The following is a 27,851-nucleotide window of genomic DNA, read 5'->3' as shown; positions in this document are numbered from 1 at the left end:
TATTATAGAATTTCAATAGTAGGAATAACTATTTCTAAGGTAAAATTCAGTTAGCACTGTAAATATTGACAGAATCATGACACTAGTTAACCATAGTTTAGTCTCAGCCTCAGAAGTCACGCCCACCAACTGTTGGCTGAACGGCTGAAGCATAAGGCACATAAAATGGGACACACTCCAGGAGTTCTGAAGTTGTCATCTGGTTGGTTGAATTCTACAGGATTTCTTGGATGTCACGTTCTTTGACGGTCCTCCTGGAAACAAAGCCGTCACAGCATTAAAAGGCAAACCCCCTCATGGAAAAAGAAAGCAGTTGTTTTTCCATCTGTGACTTATCAGCGCTTATCAGAATCATCTAAATGCTGGATTTTATAAATTTGATGTGAAAGACTGATGTGCCATTGTTGCAGTAAATTTGTGATTTGCTTTACATGTCAGTCAGACGGCCTCTTGGACGGTCCTTGGCCAATGAAAGCTGCAATGGAGTCCAGACCTTCTGCCGACCGTCAGTCTAAAAGTTCGGCAACGTAAGACTAACCATAGTTAGTCTATCCTTAAATGTTCTGTACACTTTCAAAACTTTCAATAAATATATTTCTTGTTGAAAAAAAAAAGGGTAATGCCAACGTAAGAGTTTTGGACCATGGTAGCTGGTTTTATTGTGCGCTCCCACTAGCTTAGCTACGGACCACCTAAACAAGCTAGTACCAACTAATGACTGAATGACTGTAAACAAACAGGCTAGCAACCATAACCATGCATGGATTCAAAATATCTAGCTTGTTATTTAAATATATATTTTTTTACATATAGCCTATTTATATTTGTAGGATTGTTTATTAATGTGTAAAATTTGAAGCCAACATGGACATAATTTATAGCCAACTTTACTACTACGTTTTAATAGTGAAAACAGGATATTTGGCAAGAAAAGGAAGCTTTCAAGGAAACATTTTTAAATTAACTGGCATCAATATACTCTAGTGTTAGATAGAATTAAATTAAATTCAATTCAATTAATTAGTTGAGTAGTATTGACAAGATTTTAAAAATGGGCAGCATTACCCAGCCTAAATCAATGCTTAAATAGCTACTTGGCTACTAGTTGACATTAAGCAAATGCTTGCACAGCCTAGGTGAAGCCAGTGATCATGTAAGCTGAAAAGAAAAGCCATTCTGGAGATAAAGCAATTTATTACATTGAGAAAAAAATTACTATGACAAATATTTTGAATGTGCACTTAAGAATCATTCACAATAACACCAGTAACATTTTCTGAAAGTATAAAGTTTAATGTCTAGTTTCCAATTCTAAATTAAGGATATTCACACAAAATGTTTCTGACTCTTTGGCAGACCACACAATGGAAAACATAGAACTCCTCTAATTAAAGTGAAAGATCACTGCCAGAGATGACAGCACCAGATATGTTTCATTGTCTATACGCCAAAAGAGACAAAGACGCTTGACCAATTACATGAAAAGTCAGTATGGAACAAGCATGAGGTCTTTCTCTTGGGATTTATTTGAGATTTAAGTGTGAGTGAGAGTGTGAGCGAGGAAAAACAGACGTCTTAAACTAAAGCTCTTCTACTTGTGAGGCAGAGCACACAGTCTCAGTCCCCATGGACACAGGTTCCTCTAATCTTCCTCTTAGATATGACATTCCCGTATAATCTAGTCCAAAGCTACACAGAGGGCCAGGAAATGAAATCAATGCGCTTTTTTGTCTCTCCATACTGGGCCACATTAGCATTACCGCTGCAGATGTTACTCGAATCTGATTTATGAACGGAACACAAGAAGGAAGGACTTTCTTTGCACTTTGGTGACTCTTTGCACCAATTTACTTTGCTTATCAAAAGATACTAGGTTTTTGGGACTTTTGTGCCATTATCTAAATGACAAATAACAAATTAATAATAGAATCACTATACAGTCCTTTACAATTAAAAACTGGCGTAGCAAAAAATCAGTGATACTTACAACCCGAATTCCGGAAATGTTGGGACGTTTTTTAAATTTGAATAAAATGAAAACTAAAAGACTTTCAAATCACATGAGCCAATATTTTATTTACAATAGAACATAGATAACATGACAAATGTTTAAACTGAGAAATTTTACATTTTTATGCACAAAATGAGCTCATTTCAAATGTGATGCCTGCAACAGGTCTCAAAATAGTTGGGACGGGGGCATGTTTACCATGGTGTAGCATCTCCTCTTCTTTTCAAAACAGTGTGAAGACATCTGGGCATCGAGGTTATGAGTTTCTGGAGTTTTAGTGTTGAAATTTGGTCCCATTCTTGCCTGATATAGGTTTCCAGCTGCTGACGAGTTTGTGGTCTTCTTTGATGTATTTTTCTCTATAGGTGAAAGATCTGGACTGCAGTCAGGACAATTCAGCACCTGGACTCTTCTGTGACAAAGCCAAGCTGTTGTAATAGCTGCAGTATGTGGTTTTGCATTGTCCTGCTGAAATACACAAGGCCTTCCCTGAAACAGACGTCGTCTGGAAGGGAGCATATTAGTGATCGACCGATATATCTGTTTACCGATATTTTTCCCGATATTTAAGCATTTTTCCATAATCGGGTATCGGTTTTGTAATATCGGATTCGCCGATTTACGGCGCCATCTTGTGGCCGTTTTTGAGATTTCCGCTATTGCAGCCCGGGCGTCTGAGGAGATCAGTCAACAACAACTCAGTGCACAGGTAAAGTATATGTTCTACTTGGTTTGCTTTAATTAATCAACTTTATTTAACATAACAGACATGCACAAATGAGATCTGAGACATAAATTCCTGATTAATCAAGCTGTTAATTTATGCAGCTTGTTTCTAAACAATTGAGACGAACTCATTGAGTAAATAAAACAGACATGAATGAGTGCATGTTGAAAATAAAAGCGCTGAATTTAATTCTCTATCTGTTGTATTTGCTCACCATTAGTCTAGAAGAAAAAGTTCGTTCATATTGCTTAGCAACTGACGGATGATCAGGAGGCTTAAGCACGGCCACTGTACTGAATGAAACTTTTGACAAGATTATCTTGTTTAAACACCCTAGATTATATTATCATTTACTACATAACAATTATTTCGCTAATACACATATAAATATAGCCTACCGCTTTGTGGAAATTAATTATTTATTATCTCCATGCGCGAGCGCGGTTGATTAAGTTATAGTCAAACAGCACTTTGTCAGTTGGCATCCACCAATATGTTATAATCATTTTTGTGCTTTATTTTTTTACCTCAAAGCTTTTATTTTAAAACAAAGACACTTAGTAACAGTGCACTTTAATTTTTTGGACTCAGACCCCTCTATTTATTTGTGTATAAATATAAAGGTTTTTTTTTTTGTATGCAAGGAGGGAGTGATTGTTATAAATAAAATGGTTTGTTCAGCTCATTTGTGTTGTAATAATTGTCAAAAACAGAAGTATAACAGTAAATAAATATCGGTTCTGCATATCAGTTATCAGGTACATAAACATGCAAATAATCGGTATCGGTTATAAAAAAATCAATATCGGTCGATCACTAGAGCATATGTTGCTCTGAAACCTTTATATACTTTTCAGCATTCATAGTGCCTTCCAAAACATGCAAGCTGCCCATACCGTATACACTTATGCACCTCCATACCATCAGAGATGCTGGCTTTTGAACTGAATGCTGATAACACGCTGGAAGGTCTCCCTCCTCTTTAGCGTCCGTTATTTTCAACAAGAATGTCAAATTTGGACTCGTCTGACCATAGAACACTTTTCCACTTTGAAATAGTCAATTTTAAATGAGCCTTGGCCCACAAGACACAACGGCGCTTCTGGACCATGTTCACATATGGCTTCATTTTTGCTTGATAGAGCTTTAGTTGGCATCTGCAGATGGCACGGCAGATTGTGTTTACCGACAGTGGTTTCTAGAAGTATTCCTGTGCCCATTTAGAAATGTCATTGACACAATCATGCCGATGAGTGATGCAGTGTCATCTGAGGGCCCGAAGACCATGGGCATCCAATAAAGGTCTTCGGCCTTGTCTCTTAGGCACAGAGATTTCTCCAGTTTCTCTGAATCTTTTGATGATGTTATGCACTGTAGATGATGAGATTTGCAAAGCCTTTGCAATTTGACGTTGAGGAACATTGTTTTTAAAGTATTCCACAATCTATTTACACACTCTTTCAAGACATCCCTTCTGCCTCTCTAAGACATCCCTTTTATAGCTAATCATGTTACAGACCTGATATCGATTAACTTAATTAGTTGCTAGATGTTCTCCCAGCTGAATCTTATCAAAAAAATATTTTTTGAGACTTTTTTTTGAGACCTGTAGCAGGAATCAAATTTGAAATGAGCTCATTTAGTGGATAAAAGTATAAAATTTCTCCCTTTAAAAATTTGTTATGTTATCTATGTTCTATTGTGAATAAAATATTGGCTCATGTAATTTGAAAGTCGTTTAGTTTTCATTTCATACATATTCAAATTTAAAAAACACTTACGGAATTGGGGTTGTATAATAATTGAGGCTTTAGAATTCAAATGTAAAATTATTAGCTATGTTTTCACTCAAAGTTGCATATTTACTTGGTGCAAAATTGTAATAAAGCACTTTTTCAATAAAAAAAAAATTAAAGATAACGAAATCGTCACTGGAAATTGGTGCAAAATATCTGTAATAAAAACGGAAGTTCTTACAATTAATGAAACCACTGTGGCTCTTTTTTCGTACATCATAAATTACTTACACAGACTAAATGCAATAAATACTGTCATGTTAACTTGTGTTTGTAGAAGTATGCCTGGTATTTGGGAATGCAATCATGTTAGATGCTACTGGGAGGGAATTATACCCAACCATTTCAATGACAGACTTTGGCTCAGGCATTTCTGAATGACCAAACCAACATTTGAGATGCTGTGCAATGAAATTGGTCCATTGGTTGGTCCAGTTATCCAATCACATCCACTACTGAGGCAAAGTCACGTGAGTTTTTCATTTGTGCATCAAGGAATCTGTTCAGTTAAATGTGTTTCCATCTCAGTTTATGTGCATGTCTCCTTATCGGATAAAAAAACATCTGCCTCAGTTGAGCAGATAAGTGTTTTATGTGCATTTTTAGAATTTATTTGCATCTTGGCATTTCCATCCAGCATTTTATTTATATCCCAAAAATAGGTGGATGGAAACATAGCTACTAACATATCACAAAAAATGAGTGATACTTAATTGAGACATCGGAATTCAAACTCAAAATCAATGATGGTTGTAATTAGGGTTGTCAAAAGTACCAGTACTTTGGTACCAAATTTTACATTTTAAAAACATAATGGTACCAGTCTTTCTTCAGTAATGCTAGTACCGGGTCAATCCAGCACCCACTAATAGATGCTGCTTTCAAACGCTCCCATCTGTATTTGTGTAAGCACTCTGTGAAGACCATCAAAGGTTTCTATTTACAACATGCTTTTGCAGCATTGAACATTGTAGCCAATCACAGACATCTGTTGAGTGCATGAATGCAATGGCCAATAAGAGGCGTTTAAGTTAGTCAGAATCTGCTCTAAATGCCAGAGTTTGTTCAGCATAATCTCTGCATGCTCGCAAACAAAGACTATAGAATAACACAAGACATGTCACTCATATTGTTTTGAATGGGAGAAAGTGTAACGCGCAATATGGCGGAATAAGTCCCGACTTCAAAATAAGAGCCAATCGCCGACTGGTAAAGTCATCGCGTCACTGCAGCAGCCGTTAGAAGCACTGGTTTCTATAGAAACAGTCAGACGCGCGCCTCCGACATGAGGCACAAGAGACGTGCATTTAGGTCTGCGCATGCATATTAGCTTGGTCCAGCCTAAAAAATACAGTTTTGTCATGATTTGAGCGTTTGGAAAAAAAATTATGAGACAGTTGTTGTCAGAATTCATTGGTGATTTCAAATATGAAATTTAATAGAAAGCTTGGCAAACAGCTTTGGAGAATTTGATGTTTCCCCATTCAAAGAGATAGGAGCTGCATGGATGCCCAGGATGCCCGAGAGGTGTTTCAAAGATGGCCGCCGAGTGAAATGACTTGTCTTAAAGGGACTTTGTCGCAAATCATTTTGGTACCAAGAACCTTGAAATTTGGCTGTTATTGTTACAGACTACTGACAATTTGGTATTGTGACAACCCTAGTTTTAATAAAGACATTAAAAGTTAAATGTAATTTAACTGATAGTTCATGATTTTCATGATTGGAGCATCAGAATTCAAACAAAGAATCAACAATAGTTGATTACCAATGCAATCACAAAACTTTTCTTTACAATATAAAACTGAGGTTGCACAGTATTCAATTACAATTACAGGTAACCGCCATCTGATACACAAATTTTCAAATCTACAGATGCACCTACAGCACAGACACATACTGTATGCTTCAGTCAAGCAATTTAGCTTAGAAGTCATTATGAGTGAGTCACTGAGAGATAAAAGACCTAAAGAAACAATTCTATAGAACTCCAAATCACTGTTGTAATCAATTACGACAGCTACGTTTTACTCGCCGAAGCTGAGTATGGCTAAGGTTGTCTGCACATCTGTGCGACAGCTGCTGCCAGCCACAGTTTAGAGGTCACTGGGTTAGGAAAGAACCTTCTGGAAAAAAGCCATCTAATCCCGGCTGTGAAGATTCCCTGGAAAATTAAACGGCAGTGTGCGCTACACTGCGTTTCCGACTAAAAAAGGGCCACTCCTACCCACCCCACCCCCTCAAAGGATTCCTAATGATTAGTGATGCTCTCCTATAAAGTGGGGGTCGGTGGGAAGGGCAGTAATTAAATTAGTCTCTAAGCTTAGCTCACTACCTAACAGCCATGAAAGGAATCGGATATGTCGGTCCACACATGGCCAAGTTACATTTAGCAAGTTAGGAGCACATTTTAAAAAAAAAAATTAGGAGGCGCAATGAAAATGCATTAAGTAATGGGTAAGGTAGTATTGGTTAATAGTTAACTAATTTAAATTAATGTTAATAATGTATTATTAAACCAACTAACAACGAGCAATACATTTGTTATCGTAGTTATTCATTTTGGTTAACGTTAGATCATACAAACACAACTGTTCATTGTTTTGATTTTATTGATGATTAGTAATTATAATTAATTTATTTTGTAGTGTTAACAATGAGGTAATGTGTTTTTTATAATCAATTAACACTGCTTTTGTCATTTTTTACAAGATGGACAAAATTTATCACCAAAAAAATTCAAAAATTTCGGTTTTACCGAATGACATTTTTGGTTACACCGAATGACGATATTTTCAAACAATGCTAACAGGCTGATATCTAGCTAACTAGCTAGTTAGCCTGCTAGCTAGCTAGCAAAAGAACAATCAAACCTTTTATATTTAGTACAAGTTTTTAAAATATTACAACATTTTCCATGTTTTATAGCGGTTGTACCGAATGACATGATGTTTTGGGACATGCGTATGAGCAAGTTAAAACATTAATTTTTCTAATAATTAAAAAAGAGTTAGTTACTTTCCTTCACGACCATGTGGTCCTTTGCAGGTGTCTGAATGATGTCACATCCTGTCACGTGATATTGACCGCATGACTTGATCCAAAATGGTCCCTTTATATTGGTTACTCTGAATGACATCAATGAAATTCATTTTTCCGGACATTCTTTCTCATAACAAAGCAACAACTTCTACACATAATTTTAATACCATTTTGCACTATGTTGATATATGATGTTATAAAATCATGCCGGCATAAAAATATGTACATTTATTTCATTTTAAGATATTTTAATCACAAATGAAATGGCTGTATTGGCCTTTCGATGGTTAAACCGAATGACCTTTTGACACTTCAAAATCTTTAAAATACCTTTATATATATGCAAAATACACACACACACACACACACACACACACACACATAGTAAATTAAAAGAAAAAAAAAATGTTATGACCCCTTTTAAGACCTCTTAAAGTGATAATTAATACATTTGTTATACCTTTTAAGATATTTAAGACTTATGACCTTAAATTTCAACGTTCGCACCGTCGTGCCCTGAACATGTTGAGCATGTTGTTGGGTGGCCTTATGACATGACCTGAATTCTCTATTTCTATCCAAATGTGGCTTCTCATCAAACAATGCACGTTTTAGCAACTCAAACCTCAGTCAAACCCCCTGTGAATTAATCCAACGCAGCTCCGTTCGCATGATGGCCTCATAATTCATTACAGCCTTTCTCCCCTGGCAACGGAGAAATCAAATCAAATTGTAAATACTGCACATATTTCCATCGCTGTGATTTGCTCTTCCCCGGTTTGACGGTCATTAAATCAATGCATCTGTAATCCTGCCTGTAGCACTGATTTGGGATCAGCGATAAGGAAATTAACTCTAGCTGTGGCTGTGGGACTGATAACAGGTAAAAGCTCAGTCACTTTAATTGGGGAGATTCAATGCTTTGCATTTTGTGGACAAGACACCAATCCGAACATTCCTTAATATAAATCACCTCAATGCCTCAGCAACATCCTTATTAGATATTCCTTTAGATTTTACATTTCTATATACCTTTTTATCATGCAGCATTTGCCTCTTTTGAAAAAAAAAATGAGATGGGAGCTGGCAAGTGAAACATGAATTCGAGACAGAAGTTCAGCTCGTGGCACTTACGATAGGATCTTTAAAAATGCATGCGGTGCATGAAATATTTTCTGTGGAACAATACAAATATGCACCATTATGAATCATAAATCTGAGATATATTGGAAAAAAAGTCTACATGAAAGAAATGTATGGTCTTACAAATCATTAGCTCACGTTATGTTTCAAAGAAGTAATGTTTGTCTTCCCAATCTTCGCAAGCGTTCACATTCAGGTAATGTAACGCCCACTTTTAGTAATACAATCAATTCCCGATGAATAAAATTAAAGGAAAAGTTCACTTCAGAATTAAAATTTTCTGATAATTTACTCACCCCATGTCATCCAAGGTGTTAATGTCTTTCTTTCTTCAGTCGAAAAGAAATTAAGGTTTTTGAGGAAAACATTCCAGGATTTTTCTCCATATAGTGGACTTCAGTGGGGTACACCGGGTTGAAGGTCCATATTGCAGTTTCAAATGGCTCTACATGATCCCAGACGAGGAATAAGTATCTTATCTAGTGAAACGATCAGTCATTTTCTAAAAAAAAAATTAACATTTATATACCTTTTAACCACAAATGCTCATCTTGCACTGCTCTGCGAAGTGTCATGAATGACATAATCACGTTGGAAATGGAAGTACCATGGTAGGACAAGTTTCTCCTCCAACTTCAAAATCGTCCAACATCGTTGTTTTACCTAAAGGCCGTTTGACTTAGCCTTGTTAAGTTCGTTTTGTAGACACAGGATTGGAACTTCTGCCTACGTCACACGTGACCTTTCTAATGTGATTACGTAATGCATGGTGCATTGCAGAGAGGTCACCGTGATTTTTCCAAGTAAGACATGTTCCTGGATTAACAAATTTTGTTGATCCTGGAACAACATTCCTATTCGAAAATTTAGTCTTAACCTTTTTCCAACCCCTAAACCTAACCCTACCCATAACTTATTCCTAAAATCAGAGGGAAATGATAGTTGAATAACACTGTTGTGGAAGCACCTAACCCAGGTTGTAAGCCTAAACTTGATATAAATGGTAAACTTGTGCCTCAAATATGATTGGTTGATTGGAATGTTGTTCCAGGATCAACAAAGATGATGATCCAGGAACATGTTGTACTTGGTGAAATCACGTTCACCATCGCAGAGCAATGCAAGATGAGCATTTGTGGTTAAAAAGTATATACATTTTTACTTTTTTTAGAAAATGACCAATAGTTTCGCTAGATAAGACCCTTATTCCTCATCTGGGATCATGTAGAGACCTTTGAAGCTGCAGTGAAACTGCAATTTGGACCTTCAACCCGTTGGTAACTGTTGAAGTACTGGATTTTTTTCCTCAGAAACCTTTCTTTTTTCAGCTGAAAAGAAATTAAGACATAAACATCTCAGATGACATAGGGTTGAGTAAATTATCAGGAAATTTTAATTGTGAAATGAACTTGTAAACTGCAAACTGTTAAAAACTCACACACAATAAATTATGTATATTCATTCAATCAGACTGGAGCTTGCAAATTATGGAAAGTTCTTGCCATTTTTGTCTATTTATATCATCAGACAGAAAGAGAATGATCTGCGGGTGTGCTGAAACTAACCAGAACTGAGCAAAATCGAAAAGATTCCATCTAATCGCAATGCCAATAGCTGTTTATCTCACATCTTAAGACAGGTCTTCCTCCATTCATTCACCATCATCCCTTTGTCTTCCAACTTTAAGTTGGAGCAGTGGATGCAGGTGGAGCGGGATAATCACTGAATCATGTCTAAGCTCGTGGCACTCCATTACAGACGGCAAACCCCACCTGTCTAAAATTCCCATATCTATCTCATGCATTATTGCATTATATGAACCTGTGAGCACGTGACCCACTCCTTTGTCTACAGGACTAGAGCGTCTGCACCACATCTCTCTCCACCCATTACATTCAGAACTGGATTTCTGCTCATTTTAGCTACAGCTTTGGTACATGTTAGCACTTATGTCCTATTGTGACCATACAGCGCGCATTTATCTGCCACTGATATTAACACACTCATTGGCCTCAGTGAATCATAGCACCTTGTGTTCCTCTACTATTAATAAAAGGCACCCTTTACCCAGCATTCATGAGCAAAGCTCTCAAGGGGCCAACACTCTGTTCGTATCCCATATAATGAGGCAGCATGAATACAGCACACTTTAATGAGCAGAGTATTATATATTAAACACAAGGAGGAGAAACAGCCAGACATAAATGTAAAGCGACAGAGGGAAAAATAAAATGGTATATTGGTTCCAAATGAAGCCCAACTGTGTCAAGCTAACGAGACAAGGTTATAGCTAAAGTACTACACTAAATACTAGTATTCAGACAGCAATATATGTATATTTGTACATAGGAAGTGAGCCAAAATGCCTGTATTGAGAGAAATCTGTATTGATACCCAAAAACAGAACTGTCGCAAACAGACCTCTTGTGTGGGTGCAAGGAATTATGGGTAAATTTAGCCGAAAACCCATGTACGAAATCCACCAAATAATACATCATCCCAACACTGTCTTTTTAAACGTGTTTTGGGATGTGCTAATCCTAATCTTGCATACTATATAGGACTGATATTATGCAAACTGGGATTCAGCCTATTTGTTTGATTGCGCCCCTGTGAATTGCCTGAATTCCATGGAGATTTCTGGCTTGGAGATGAAGGGGGATAGCACAGATTTCCTTACTTTCCTTAAATTTTCATTGGCAATTAAAATTCAGACTGGGTTTGTGAGAGGAAACCAATGCTTTGTCCCTTTGCATTGAGATTCTGTTTCAAACAGGCAACTGAAAGGGAAAACAGAACAACGTGAGGTCATATCGACATCGAACTTGGAGGACATGAGGGTAGCCTGAGGGTACCTTACCTATGCATGTTTAATATCAAATAATAGCAGATGCTAAACAATGTCACCATTTACAGAAAAGACTACACAAGACTTGGTAATACAGTGAAAAATCCTCATCTGAGTATCAAAATTCCAAGTCAATGCCACTACCATTAAAATATCATGATTCGCAATACCTATTTGGATACTGCAGCAAAGCTTAATATGCTAGTGAACACACTCCTTTGTTGATTATTAATATACAGTATAACTACTAATAGGATAAATTAGGGCTGGGAATTTATCGCATTAATTAGATTCATTAATTACGGAAAAAAACACATTAAAATGTTTACCGCATTTAACCCTTCAAGACCTGAAGGCTTTTTTAGAGGTTTTTTTTTTCTTTTCTGAGTAACATACACAAAAGTAAAGACTCAACTCCAAAACTGTAGCAAGGATAGTCAAAAGGTATCATTTGATAGAACTCTTTTTAAATTTTTAGAAAATATAAATTACATTACATTTGGACATTTTTATGCTGAGAAACTGCTGATAAAAGACAAAAATATATAATTTTTTTGAATAATTTTTATTTTTTTTTATTTGACATGGAATAACTCAGGAAGGCTCTCCTAAATGTGAGCTGCATCTGGTTCAAATTTTGTGGTGATAGCATAAAGTATAGTTGAATAAAGTGTTTTTTTTGCATTTTTTTGCAGCTAGATGGCGCCCACGGGCGGTAAACTCCGGTTTAGAGGCATTTCTCAGCGCTCGTTAGGAGTTTTTCAAAATGGTTAGATGCATTAAAAAGCTGAGTTTCTAAGATGATACCTATTTTGTGTTATTCCACGTTGGAAAATGAACATGGATGGTTCCGGGATCATTGGATACACACTGCATCCCGGAAAGATGCGAGACATGTTTTTAGCCAAGTTTTCATTTTAATCGTGAGAATCTGCTTTAAATAATGATGTGCCATTTTCTATGATCTGTGCATTTTTCATGAAGTTATGAGCACGTGAAATCTACATATTTGTATTCAGTTAGCGGCTGTGCTGTTTTTGTTGTAAACGCATATTACTCAGACTCATTAGAGGGTGAAAACAACGCAACAGAAGCATGTTGGAGGCTTGATCTGAACGTGTAAATGTCACGGGTGCACAAGAACAAGATGTAACAGATCCAAGTGCAGCATAAGTATTTATTGGGGAGTCCAGAAACGTAATCCAAGGCAGGCAAGAGGTCAAAATCCAGGTAATCAGTCCACAAAACAACAAGCCAGAGATATAAACAGTGCACGTAACAAATACAACGAACCACAACCAGGGACAGACACAACTGAGATTAAATAGACAAACACTAATTAACAAACACAAAACAGCTGGGTGCAATGATGAATGGTAATTAGTCCAGGGAGTGTATATGGGAAATGTAGTTCATGAAATGAGTGAAACAATGAGTCCGGGAAGGAGTGCCCTCTAGAGGCTGAAGGCACTCTCACAGGTGATCGTGACATTACCCCCCCTCAAAGGAGCGGCTACCAGACGCTCCACCAGACAAAAAACAAAAACACAAAAAAAAAAAAAACTCAGGAGGGAGGTGGACAGGAGGAGGATCAGGGGGAGGGATGGTGGGCCAGATGGGCCAGATCCAGGTCCCCAACTGATAGCCAGGGTGGTGCTGGAGGAACTGACCAGGCTGGTTCCAGCGGTTCTAGAGTCCTGGCTGGGTGCCAGGGTGGTGCTGGAGGAACTGACCAGGCTGGTGCCAGCGCCTCTGGAATCCTGGCTGAGTGCCAGGGCGGTGCTGGCGGAACTGACCAGGCGGGTTCCAACGTTCCAACGGCCGGGGCAGTGGCAGCAGGGCAGGAAGCCTGGACGACGGTGGCAGGACAGACGGCTTGGTTGACGGCGGCAGGACAGAAGATCTGGGCGGTGGCGGCAGAGCAGAAGGCTTGGACGGCGGCAGGGCAGTAGGCCAAGGGTGCTTCATGGCCATATCAGAGAGAGCGGACAGCTCGGTGACGGCCTCCGTGGCCGTATCAGAGAGAGCGGACAGCTCGGTGACGGCCTCCGTGGCCGTATCAAGGGGAGCGGACAGCTCGGTAACGGTCTCCGTGGCCGTATCAGGGAGAGCGGAGGACTCAGGGACGGCAGCGGGCTCAGACTGGGGCTGCTCTGGGACGGCAGCGTGCCCAGGCTGGGGCTGCTCTGGGACGGCAGCGTGCTCTGTAGTAGACTCACTGGCTGGAGCGGGCTCTGTAGTAGACTCACTGGCTGGAGCGGGCTCTGTAGTAGACTCACTGGCTGGAGCGGGCTCTGGTAGTGGAGCTCTGGACTCACTGGCTGGAGCGGGCTCTGTAGTGGACTCACTGGCTGGAGCGGGCTCAGTAGTAGAGCCACTGGCTGGAGCGGGCTCAGTAGTAGAGCCACTGGCTGGAGCGGGCTCAGTAGTAGAGCCACTGGCTGGAGCGGACTCACTGGCTGGAGCGGACTCACTGGCTGGAGCGGACTCACTGGCTGGAGCGGACTCACTGGCTGGAGCGGGCTCTGGAGTGGACTCACTGACTGGAGCGGGCTCTGGAGTGGACTCACTGACTGGAGCGGGCTCTGGAGTGGACTCACTGACTGGAGCGGGCTCACTGGCTGGAGCGGGCTCTGGAGTGGACTCACTGGCTGGAGCGGACTCACTGACTGAAGCGGGCTCTGGAATGGACTCACTGACTGAAGCGGGCTCTGGAATGGACTCACTGGCTGGAGTGGACTCACTGGCTGGAGTGGACTCACTGGCTGGAGTGGACTCACTGGCTGGAGTGGACTCACTGGCTGGAGTGGACTCACTGGCTGGAGTGGACTCACTGGCTGGAGTGGACTCACTGGCTGAAGCGGGCTCGGCTGTTCTGAGTGCATCCTCCAGGCACGCAAGACAGCCAAAATATAAAAAGTGAAGACAGCCCTCCTGGCCATCACGGGACTGACAGGGAGAGCATGCGATGGAGTGGACTCACTGGCTGGAGCGGGCTCTGGACTGGCTGGACTCACTGGCTGGGCGGGCTCTGGAGTGGACTCACTGGCTGGAGCGGGCTCTGGAGTGGACTCACTGGCTGGAGCGGGCTCTGGAGTGGACTCACTGGCTGGAGCGGGCTCTGGAGTGGACTCACTGGCTGGAGCGGGCTCTGGAGTGGACTCACTGGCTGGAGCGGGCTCTGGAGTGGACTCACTGGCTGGAGCGGGCTCTGGAGTGGACTCACTGGCTGGAGCGGGCTCTGGAGTGGACTCACTGGCTGGAGCGGGCTCTGGAGTGGACTCACTGGCTGGAGCGGGCTCTGGAGTGGACTCACTGGCTGGAGCGGGCTCTGGAGTGGACTCACTGGCTGGAGCGGGCTCTGGAGTGGACTCACTGGCTGGAGCTAGTTCGTGATAGGCTATAGTTACTCACTGGCTGGAGTGGACTCACTGGCTGGAGTGGACTCACTGGCTGGAGTGGACTCACTGGCTGGAGTGGACTCACTGGCTGGAATAAAAAAATTAATAAACAAATAAAAGTGATAGCTACATCTGTCATATAGTGCTGTTGTGCCTGTGTGACGCATCACCCCCCACATTAATAATAAATGTGCACATATTGTGAATTAATTTAATAAACTAGGTAGGGCTGAAACGATTAGTCAAACACAAAACAGAATGATGAATGGTAATTAGTCATTATTGAAATGTAGTTCAAATGAGTGAAACAATGTCGAAGGAGTGCAATAAAAAATTGTCGACAAATATTTTTGTTGTCGAATAGAGAGACGCAAATCTCTTGATCTTATATTACCTATTTGAAGAATAACAACAACTCACAACTCAACAACTCACCAAATATTTGGCAGATTTATGTTTTTTTCTGCAATAACGCGGTGTAACCAGAGAGCGCGCAAGTGGGAAAGATTTGGGCGCTGTAGCGCAATACTGTAATGCAGCCCTCCCGGATCAGATCCAATAAAAGAAGTCAGCGGTTTGGAGTACATAGTGCAAACGAAGTCGAACCCGTGAAATGTGGGAGATTAACATAGCATAAACATAACAAACATAACGTTTAGCATAACTACAGAATACTGTCATGCAGGGCCACCAGCTCTCATTCAAACTCACTGTTCTCATGCCACACGTCCCACACAGTGAAAGATGCATCGCAGAGCAAAGAAGACACAGACAACGGTCCGACAGATAAGACAGATCAGGTTACTTTTGATATAAAACTAAGTCTCAGCTTTTAAATTCTGTCAATTTTACTACGGGATTCAAACTATACTTGTGGTTGTGACGCTGTTTAACGTGGAGCGGCAGATCGCTAAGCGGCATGTGAACCTATTCCTCTCTATTACAGCGCAAAATAAACGTGAATAAACATCAAAAAGTACTTACTGAACTTACTGAAATGAATCCATCTCTAATGTAATCATCTAATCAGAGTTTTAACCGTAGAAAGAACTCAATAAAACTTGCAAACAAATATATCACACAAAATGTAACATTTACCTCAGGAATGCCATTTAATGACCATAAATTCGATAGTGTGTGTGTGTGTGTGTGTGTGTGTGTGTATGTATATATATATATATATACACACACACACACACACTACTGTTCAAAAGTTTGGGGTCAGTAAGATTTTTTTAATGTTTTAAAAGAAGTATCTTCTGCTCACCAAGCCTGCATTTATTTGATTAAAAATACAAATAAAAACAGTAATATTGTGAAATATTATTACAATTTAAAACCGCTTTTCTATGTCAATATACAGTAAAGTGTAATTTATTCCTGTGATCAAAATCTTACTGACCCCAAACGTTTGAACGGTAGTGTATATTTTAAAAAAAAAAAAACAACACCACATAATTACATATATTTTTTACTGTTATTAAAAAGTTATTACAATTCCCAGACTTAAAAACACAGTACCAGTCATTGTAACAGTTGGACTATTGATGACTTCTGAGGGGGAAAGAAAACCTGAAGGATATTGGTCTATTCAGTTGGCTTGAAAATCATTAAAAATACACTTTCAAAAGCTGAAGTGATTTCCTTGTTTTATTTACTAGTTAAAGTACAGTATAACTCAATATTTTAACTAATTGCTAAAGTAGAATAATCGAACAAAGCTTACTGATTAATCAGTGCAATAATCGATGATTAGTCGATTAATCGTTCTAATAATCGATAGATTAATCGATTATCAAAATAATCGTTTGTTGCAGCCCTAAAACTAGGTAACCTAGCTTGCTTTGAAGCTTTCAGTAAATTAACTTCTCTAAGAAAATTATTCATAAAACATCAGTTGACAGAACGACAATATTATGTGTATTTAGTAATATCACAATGCGTAAGCCAGTAACAATCAGGTAAACATAGGTACATGGACACAGGAGACTGGATACAGCTATTGAGTATGTTGTAATATGATACAGTGTCTTTCTACTTGATACAAAAGCACCTCAAAAGGCAACTCACTCATCACATCTCTTTGGTCGTCCCTCTGACCTGATAAATGTCCTCCACCCTGTTCTTCATTAAGAGCACAAATACACATAGGCAAACAGCTCTGTACACATTCACCTGGAGAACTGAGCAGCTGTCTTCAGCTATTCTTGTTCCCCGGCATGATGTCTTTATATTTTAGAGGACAAAATAATCATAAGTACACTGTGAATGCAAGAATCCTCAGAGATCCTGACATTATCTTTTCTTCCACCCTCTCATATGCACCATATCGGGCAGCTAATTGCTCTGGCGATTAGAACGGACAGTTAAAGTAGAGGGTAATGAAAAAGCTCATGTGCGGAATTAAACAGGCCCTGCAGTGAGATTTTCCACTCTGCAGACACATCAGAACACACACGCACTATAAACAGCCCGACCAAAGAGCTTGTGAAGCAAGCCATTGCACGTTTCTCTGATATCACTCATGCAGAGTCAATTTCACTACTATCTGCAGCGGGAACAAAACCTAATTATGACCTTATGACAAGGTCAATGATGATGCAGTATGCTAACACAATACAAGTCCTTTCTCTTTCACTTTCTCTCTAAGCTATGTGTATCCCTCAGGTGAAAGCATGCTGTGTTTGCACACATCCCATTCAAGTCTGAGAGTGAGGTGCTGGCAACACAGAGGATATAGTGATGGGTCGCAATGGTCAGCTAGTCAATAAGTTGTCCAACAAAAGATTAGTGAGGTTGACAAGTGTGTCTAGATTTTTAAATTAATAAAGTTGCACTTTTTAATTATTCCACTTAAAAAAAAAAAGAAAGGAAAAAAAGAAGAAGATTTGCTTTATATTCTGTTGCGCTCCATCTACTGCTCCAACAACCCCTATGAAATGTGTTTGATCAGGTGAACCTCAAATCAATCCAAATCTCTAAAATCTCAAATCTTGGAACTTAATCTTAACCAATTATATAGAGCTTCCTAAAGGCTGATTAGTCAACTAGTTGTTCAGGCAACCTATCAACTAGTTGATTTTGAAAACATGATCCTATCTGACAGGTAAAGAAACAGGAAGGGATAGGATAGGATTTAAAAGGCAAAGAAAAGGGATGCGAAAGCAGGCAAAGAAACAGGAAGGGATGCAAAAGCATAGGATAGGATAGGATAGGATAGGAGAGGAGAGGAGAGGAGAGGAGAGGATATGAAAGGAAAAGAAAAGGTATCCGGAAAGATATGAAAGGATAGGATAGATATAAACAGGATAGGATGTGAAAGCATATGATAGATAGGAAAGGAAAGGAAAGGAAAGGAAAGAAAAAGGAAAGAAAAAGGAAAGGAAAGAAAAAGGGATGTGAAAGAATAGGATAGGCAAAGAAATAGGAAGGGATGTAAAAGCACAGGATCGGATCAGATGGGATAGGACAGGCAAAGAAATAGGAAGGGAGGGAAGCAAAAGCATAGGATAGGATAGGATAGGATAGGATAGGATAGGATAGGATGGGATAGGATAGGATAGGATAGGATAGGACAGGACAGGACAGGATAGGATATGATATGAAAGGCAAGAAAAGGTATCCGGAAAGATATGAAAGGATAGGATAGATATAAACAGGATGGGATGTGAAAGCATGTGATAGATAGGATAGGATAGGATAGGATAGGATAGGATAGGAAAGGATAGGAAAGGAAAGGAAAGAAAAGAAAAGAAAAGAAAAAGGGATGTGAAAGAATAGGATAGGCAAAGAAATAGGAAGGGATGTAAAAGCACAGGATCGGATCATATAGGATAAGGACAGGCAAAGAAATAGGAAGGGAGGGATGCAAAAACATAGGATAGGATAGGATAGGATAGGATAGGATAGGATAGGATAGGATAGGCAAAGAAATAGCTAGGGATGCAAAAACAAGGAAAGGAAAGGAAAGGAAAGGAAAGGAAAGGAAAGGAAAGGAAAGGAAAGGAAAGGAAAGGAAAGGAAAGGAAAGGAAAGGAGAAACATTTTCCAAAAAGAAAAGATGTGAAACCATTCCATAATAGGAAAGAAAGTAGGCAAGCAGAGTACAGTGAGCAGAAGAAAGAGAGGCAGAGGAAGAGAGGCTGCTGCTGTTGTTGCTGGGTCAGCAACTTGTCACAGAAAAGCTTAGCAGTATTCCCAACAGTAAACACAGAACAAGCATGACATCTTCAGATGTCTTCTAGACACTGGACAAGGACAACTTCCAGGCAGGTGATAAATGCATGTGAATCTCAGAAAAAGATTTTTAATTGCTCTTACCAGTGACAAGAGTGCATTTTTATTCCATTGCATCCCTTCGATACAAGGTGTAATCATAATTCAGTTCATTTGAAAAATCACTGTATAGCTACAAGCACTTATGAGAATAAACATTGCAGCCATGGTGGCAATTCATTACCCGCAAATGCTGATTAAAAATCTTCAGTATCACAGAATCAATGCCTCCGCAGGAAGAACAGACAGACACCCATCGGCACCGGATCGATTTATCATGCCTTTTCTTCTTTCTGCTTCATTCTGAATGAGCTGTGCAGTGAGCAATCTCTTAAGCGGCCCTGTCATTAACCTACGACTCCAGAGGGGATGGGCTGCCAAGTGGGGCTGTCTGTGTGCTGATTGGTGGGGCAATCCCATCCAACATGGCCCCGGGAGAACCCCATGCTAATTCTCTTAATGGACTGGAGTCATGGTGACACTGCCAAATGTACATGCTCTCTCTTAGCTGAAGAACAGAACAGAAGGAGCTGAGTGATGCTGGTTGATACAGAAAGGATTTGGCATGTGGTTTCTGGGTCAGTTAAAGCTGCACTGTGTAATTTCTGCGCAACTAGTGGCACCAAACAGAATTACAAAAATAACAGTTCACTTTATTTCTCAAAACAACAAAATTTATCTAGAGAAAACAAGTTATCTTGAGATTTTCTTTATATCACTAAAATCTTTTCTGAGATGTTTATCTCAATTTACCATTTTTAATACAGGCCTCTGTTCTTTTAAGATGTTTATAAGAACTAATTAAAGCTACATATTTCCATATTCTGATGAAAACACACACACAAATCTTAAACCAGCCCAAGATGGTTTCTAAAGTAGTGTTGTCAAAAGTACAGACTTTGATACCAAGTCGGTACTGAAATTTAAAAAATGTGACGCTTTGATCACTGTTGAGTGGATTCGTAAACACCTCTGATTGGCCATTGTGTTCATGCGCTCAACAGATATGTCTGTGATCGGCTACAGTGATCAACGCACTGGTTTGAAAGCACACAGAAGTGTTTGAATTTGAAATCGGGAACGGAAGGGTTTGAAAGCAGGCGTCAGCGGACCGGTCCAGTGATAGATGTTTGTTTTCAAACGCTACTGTATGTATCTGTAAGCGCTCAGTGAAGAGCGTCATTGATGTCTACTAACAACATGTTTTTGAAGCGTTGATCATTGTAGCCAATCACAGACATATCTGATGAACAGGTGTTTATGAATCCGCTCAACAGTGCTCGAAGCGTCATATTTTTGAAATTTCAGTACTGAAGTCGGTACTTTTGACAACACTATCCTAAAGTTCAGGCTGGTTTAAGCAAGCAGGGTTTTTTCCTGCAGGTTAGTTAAACAAAACTGAACACTACGGCTAACCAATCAATCATTTCAAAATGCAAAAATCTGTGATACAATCTTACAGACGCCTTTAATCTGTGTAAACTGGATGAAGAAAAAAATCTTGCTTAACAGAAGCTGCACAGTTCCATCAACTCAGATTGAGGTTTCACTTTCCCAGAGTTCATTTCCACATTGTGTGAACAGTCGCCTGAGGGAATCAACCACTGCCCTTTTCCACAATGCCCCAGTGTGCGTGAGACAGTATCTCATGATCTTCCACAGAAAATTAATCAAAGGACAACGTGTAAAAGCTTTTTCTCCAAGCAGTTTACCAGAGTCTCCTCAATACACAAGCAATCTTACAAGCTGTGCCCTCCAAATCCATCAATAAATCCCAAGAGCATGCATGTATCTTTATGTTGAGACTATACTACCAGCATGCATCCCCTGATTCCTGGGCTAAGGTCACAAAGGCTGCACAAAGCATTGACCCATGGGTCAAAAGAGTTCACAAGGGCCAATATTTGTAATTGCTGTCTTTCTCCAGGGAACAACAAGGTCAGGAATATAACAGTATGATTTCTTGACTCAATACAATATCACTGAATAAATTCACCTCAGTGTGAAGTTAATGCAGGACAAAATGTATATTTTGTGACAAACTAGAAATGAAAAAAAGAAAACATCTGACAGACTATCTTTCCAGCTTTATTCATCTTTACTTCATAAAAAGAGAATATGAAACCTAGAAAGCAATATAAAATTAAACAATAAAACAAAAAAGCAATACACCCATACACTTGGTAAATGGTAACCCAAAGGTCGCAGGTTCGAGTCTCTGTAGGTGGGGGGAGTGAATGGACAGCGCTCTCTTTCAATCTCATTACCCACAACTGAGGTGCCTTTGAGCAAGACACCTAACTTGGATGGGTGAAATGCAGAGCACAAATTCCGAGTACCATACCTGGCCATCTCATGTCACTTTCACTTTCATATCCAAATGCAGAGACAACTATAACTGCTATATTCCTGAAGAGTAACACTGTCTCTGAGGTTATCAAAACATTTCTATGTTTGTTTAAGCGGTCTGATGTGTCAACATATGGTTCAACCAATGGTGTGCCATTGGGATGGGACTACCAATTTAATTGCACAATGGCAGATATGGAAATCTTTGGAACTTCAGCATGTTACTCTTCCCACACCAATCAAGCTACAAACATATCCAGAGACAAGAATATCACTTGGGGTGTAATCCTTTGATTTTGGCCCGCAAGTAACCACCTAGTACCACTCATAAAATACTAGCATCTATACAGAAATGTGCTTAAAACCACTTAGAACACCTTAAGCGACTGCAAGGAAACACCTTGGTGAACCACCCGTGTTATCCTAGAATAGGAATCTTCAACCCTGCTCCTGGAGATCCAATGTCCTACAAAGCTGAACTCTGACTTGCTACAACACTCTTGTCTTTTATTTTCAAGCGACCTTGATTAGCTGATTAAGGTGTGTTTGATTAGGGTTTAAGCTAAATTCTGCAGGACAGTGGGTATCCAGGAGCAGGGTTGAAGATGCCTGACCCAGAATCATGTTGTGGTGTTTTATTTCTTCAGAAAATGTAAAAAAACAAAACAAAAAAAAACTGGTTACCAAGGTCTTACCAATTACGGAGCTGATTTCTACCTTGAAGTCTACACGAGTCTTCAGCACATATACAAAACATACCACAGATGGTGATAATGATGATGGCAAAACAGCAGTGTAAGTGGAGTCATTTCAGAGAGGAAACAGAAATATCTTTATCTTCGACACCGTTGTCATCACCAAGATGTTCATTGCAATCATATTCACCTTGATCCTTATAATCAACATCTGCCAAACATAAACAGCAACGTCTTCTAACAATAAGTCTCTAAGAGTAAAACTCCTGGCAACTGTACAAACCTTCCAAAGTTGATCAAACAGTGACTTCCTTGACTGACCCATTTCCCAACACCCCATACTCCCTGAGCAGTAACCCAGCAACAGACTCACAACACAGCTACATAGATAGAGTTCTGTAATCACAGAGCACTGCCCGAACACTCGGACACACTCTGTTGGTCTTCCCTTTATTTTGCTTACTTCCGATCCCATTGAGCCCCCTCGGAGTGTTCTCCGACTGTGAGGAGAGGTGAGAGGAAATGAGTGGAGAGCTGGAAAATGTAAATGAGGGAGAGAGAATCATTTCAACATTGAGACCCACAGAACCGCACCCCCACACCCCAGTGCAGTACACTTCTGCCGAGTTTAGATCTTCTGAAAAAACATTGGAAAAGAAAGGCAAAATGATTGGAGGTGTGGTTCTGAGACCACAAAAGGACTCATGGGAAAGATTTTGTCATCTCGACTTTGATGAGAGCTGGCACGCACGCAACTACTGCTAATGGTTTTAGAGTATAGTGCTGTAAATATGCTGACGTCCCCTGCTTTCAGGCATTATTTATTCAATTGCACAATTTTCATCGATTGCACTTGACGCAAGCAGGCAAAACAGACCTAAACAAACAATACCACATTGTCCTTTTCTACTGTACACTACAAATCCACAGAGTACCAGAGCTAACAATAATACAATCCACACTGAGACATTTACAAGCAGGACCCGGCCAGACGAGGAACCATTCAATGAGGACGACTCACATGGACAAGCCCGATTAACACTCTTCTATTGAACCTAAACAGCCTAACTGGGAACAAAAGATACAGCACTACATTTCTTCCTGTTATCTACTGGCCTGTGAATGAAAGAGCTCATTTTAACTGCTTGAATCATAGTCAACACTGATCCTTGCAATTAAAATAATTAAAGGAGCTCATAAATTATCTTTTAGTGTTAAAGACAACATGATTCACAATGCATATACAGTGGGGGAAATAATTATTTGATCCCCTGCTGATTTTGTAAGTTTGACCACTTACAAAGAAATGAAGGATCTATAATTTTTATGGTAGGTTTATTTTAACGGATAGACAGAATATCAAGCAAAAGATACATTTAAAAAACACTGTATAAATGTTATAAATTGAGTTGCATTTCAGTAAGTGAAATAAGTATTTGATCCTCAAGAAAAACTTGGTGGAGAAACTCTTGTTGGCAAGCACAGAGGTAAGATGTTTCTTGTAGTTGGTCACTAGGTTTGCACACATCTCAGGAGGGATTTTGGTCCACTCTTTACAGATCTTCTCTAAATCCTTAAGGTTTCTTGGCTGTCAATGGCAACTCGAAGTTTCAGCTCCCTCCACAGATTTTCTATAGTATTAAGGTCTGGAGACTAGCTAGGCCACTCCATGACCTTAATGTGCTTCTTCTTGAGCCACTCCTTTGTTGCTTTGGTGGTATATTTTGGGTCATTGTCATGCTGGAAGACCCATCCATGACCCATCTGTTCTGGAACTTCTGGCTGAGGGAAGGAGGTTCTCATCCAGAATTTTACGGTACATGTCCCCGCCCATCGGCCCCTCAATGCGGTGAAGTCATTCTGTACCCTTAGCAGAGAAACAGCCCCAAAGCATAATGTTTCCTCCTCCATGCTTGACTGTAGGGATGATGTTTTTGGGGTAATAGTCAGCATTTCTCTCCCTCCAAACACAGTGAGTTGAGTTGAGTTGATGTCAAAGAGCTCAATTTTGGTCTCATGTGACCACAGCACTTTCTCCCAAGCCTTCTATGAATCATTTAGATGTTCAGATGGGCTTGTCCATGTGCCTTTTTGAGCAGGGGGACCTTGCGGGCACTGCAGGATTTCAATCCTTTGCAACATAGTGTGTTACCAATGGTTTGCGTGGTGACTGTGGTCCCAACTGCCTTGAACTTGTTAACAAGCTCCTCCTGTGAAGTTCTGGGCTGATCCCTCACCTTTCTGATGACCATCCTTTCCTCATAAGGCGAGATCTTGCATGGAGCACCAGACAGAGGGCGATTGATGGTTATTTTGTATTTCTTCCATTTCCGAATAATCGCACCAACAGTAACAGTTGTTTCCTTCTCACCAAGCTGCTTGTTGATGGTCTTGTAGCCCATTCCAGCCTTGTGAAGGTCTACAATCTTGTCCCTGACCTCCTTTAACAGCTCTTTGGTCTTGCCCATGGTGGTGAAGAGGTTGGAAAGGAAGATACAGATTCTACACACTGGTTTCTTTGACATTAGGCGTACTTTCTTAAAGCGACAGGACTAATCTGTGTTCCACTCGGGCACATAACCAATCTGTGGGAGCCAGAATTCTTGCTGGTTAGTAGGAGATCAAATACTTATTTCACTTACTGAAATGCAAATCAATTTAAAACATTTATATAATGTGTTTTTCTGGATTTTTTGGTTGATATTCTGTCTCTATCCGTTAAAATAAACCTACTATAAAAATTATAGACCATTTCTTTGTAAGTGGTCAAACTTACAAAATCAGCAGGGGATCAAATAATTATTTTCCCCACTGTAACTTCCATAATGTGGTGTATTGCCGAGTGACGCTGAATATCCACAGGAGAAAAGGTAAGGTAGGACTTCATTCATCCATGGAGGTTTGACAGGATTGTGAAAATTAGGCTATGATATTATTGAATAATATTGTTATTCCCACCCACAAGGTCTTGATTGTCACCATAAAAGTTTTTCTGTTGTCTTTAAAGAGATAGTTCATCCACAAACAAACCTGAATGTGAAAACAAAATGAATGTTCATAAAATGGAAGTCAATTAGTCCAAAACAACACTGACTTTCGTTGTATGTACAATTTTTTTGAAAGTAAGTCATACCACATACGTTTTTTTTTTTTACAAAATGAGGCTGAGTAAATGATAGAAATGTCATTTTTGGGTAAATTGGCTTTTGAAGGCTTCTGTTATAAAAGGCACCCTGTGGACTTGGGGGGTGGGGGGGAATTCATCAGACAAGTAATCAAGAATCTACGCTGGGATGAAGTAACCTAGCATACCAGTGGGATGGAGAACCCAAAGGTTGAACTGAAACTAAACAGTACAGCCATAAAAACACCCACATATTCATGCTCATTTGAGGACAATCTCCAAACTGATTCTCTACGCTGACAATGAGCCATGAACCCTTTTGTCTCCTGGTCCATCGACTAAACATTTCCTGAGGAATTCCAAGCAGGCCTGTTATTCTTGGAGATGAAACAACTGCAACAACAAAAAGAGGGAAAGCACTTGCTAATTGATTTGCAGAGGGAAAGGGAGAGTCAGGCTAGTTAATACAAGACAGCTTATCGTTTAGAGCTCTTGAATCGTGTTAAAGGGAAGTTACCAACTATTACAATGAATAACATTACATTGGGTGATCATTACCCAGTTAGACTAACTTGCAAGAAACTTTATCCCTCCATCTATTGTATTTATAATAAGGTTTTCTGTGCAGAAAATACAAAGCTTTATCAGATAAGTACGGTTCAATTCAGAACTGTTTATGAAGTATTTTGTAAGAGCTGTCAATAATGGTAGAAAACATTAATTTATCAAACCAAAACACATCAAACTAAACTGATAGTAAACCAAGCAAATCAACCACAGCCTGTTAGGATTTGAACTAATTACTCAGAATCAATTCCATAAGTGAAGTGAATAAATTTTATTCAATTAGCCTAATGAACCATATTCAATAAAGATTATAATCAAGAGCCTCAGAAATCATCCACACAAAACGTCACCCCACAGAATCCATATCAATATGTTCAGCTTGGCTGCCAACTATATTGGTCTACCACCATGATTTTTCCAGTGTGCCTAAGAGCTTCAGAATCCTATGGAATACTTAAGTGGGAATTTTGGAATTCTCTTCTGGAGTATTTGGTAGTTACAACGGATTTAACAAAATAATTCACACAAAAAATTATAATTCTGTCATAATTAACAACACCATTTTTCTTGAGTTTTCTTTTTCCATAGAACACAAAAAGAGATATTTTGCATAATGTTCAAGTTGCTCTTTTCCATATAATAATAAACTGGGACCAGTGGCTTTCAAGCTCCAAACAACCACCATAAAACAATTTTTATCACTCATAAATTGCCATATAATAGTAAAATAGCAAAAGACTATCTGCTGACAGAACTGTCCTTTTTGGATGAACCATACCAATAACTATAAATAAATTATTGATTTTTATCCTAGACTAATCCCCTATATCCTTTATGGCATAACCTAGGATTAACATGACATTATTAGCACCTTGCTAATGTCCAAGTACTAAGGCCTGCAGGCCTATTTAAGAGTATTATTTTAAGCTTAAAATGTGTATCAGATTAGCCAACCATCCACAACAGTCAAACAATGACTTCTTGCCTTTTTACTAATTTTAGAGGACATCCTTACACTAAATAATCCAAGACATAAAAGCCTAATGTAATCCAAAGCCATTTGACAATGACCTCCTTAATAGCAGGCCCTTGATCCAAGTCAATGCGCAAAAAAGAAAACACATTCAGAAGACGTGATTTTAATTACACCCTCTCTGTGAAAATACATAGTGGGAATGTACAAGAGGAAAGCTGATATGACTCACATTAATTACCCGATCATATTACCTCATCCCAGCTTCAGAGGAGTATAGAATGAAGTTGGTTGCTGGTTTTTACAGCGTCTTGAAAGTGCTGCTTTCAGAGTACTCTGTCTCAATCGATCAATACATTATTGATGGGGCGTCACAGAATTCGTTAGTCAGATTAAGAGGAAATGCTAGGACTAAGCATTAACGCAACAGTTCTCTGAGTTCCTGATCTTGAATAAAACCACTACATGAAACAAACATCACTTTTAACATTCAGAAAGCTCTCGTCACTTAATTGCTTATAATTTAAAAGCACAAGGTCACCAAAAGGATGACACATAATTGGCAATGAGCAAAATACAGCTGCTTTGAGCTTGTTCTTTTCCAACACAGTAAGAAATGTGAGGAATCCTGATACTAGGATTGCGCAAAACAAGATAGTTTCAAAATCGACTAGTTGGTGGCTTGTTTTGCATAATTATGCTGGTTTCACCATGATCGGACACATTTATATGGGTATGTTTAAATAAAATGCTTTCTTGCGTTCAAAAACAGCTGGAGCCCAATGGTTTGGAACAGAATGAAGTTGTCTCAGGGTGTGTTTTTATTGTTAGACTATTTTTAAAGGATTAGTTCACTTTAAAATGAAAATTACCCTAAGCCTTCCTAGGTGTATATGACTT

General features: G+C 39.4%; 1 protein-coding gene across 2 annotated transcripts in view; it reads right to left on the bottom strand.

Moving 5' to 3' along the window:
• The window catches only part of tln2b (talin 2b), a 193,318-nt gene that overhangs the window by 155,810 nt on the left and 9,657 nt on the right, over window positions 1-27,851 (bottom strand). The gene's annotated exons all lie outside the window — the stretch shown is intronic.

Source organism: Megalobrama amblycephala, linkage group LG15, assembly GCF_018812025.1.
Source record: "Megalobrama amblycephala isolate DHTTF-2021 linkage group LG15, ASM1881202v1, whole genome shotgun sequence".
Taxonomy (NCBI): Eukaryota; Metazoa; Chordata; class Actinopteri; order Cypriniformes; family Xenocyprididae; genus Megalobrama; species Megalobrama amblycephala.
Note: the sequence above shows the minus strand (reverse complement) of the source record. Positions and strands in the feature narration are given on the sequence as shown.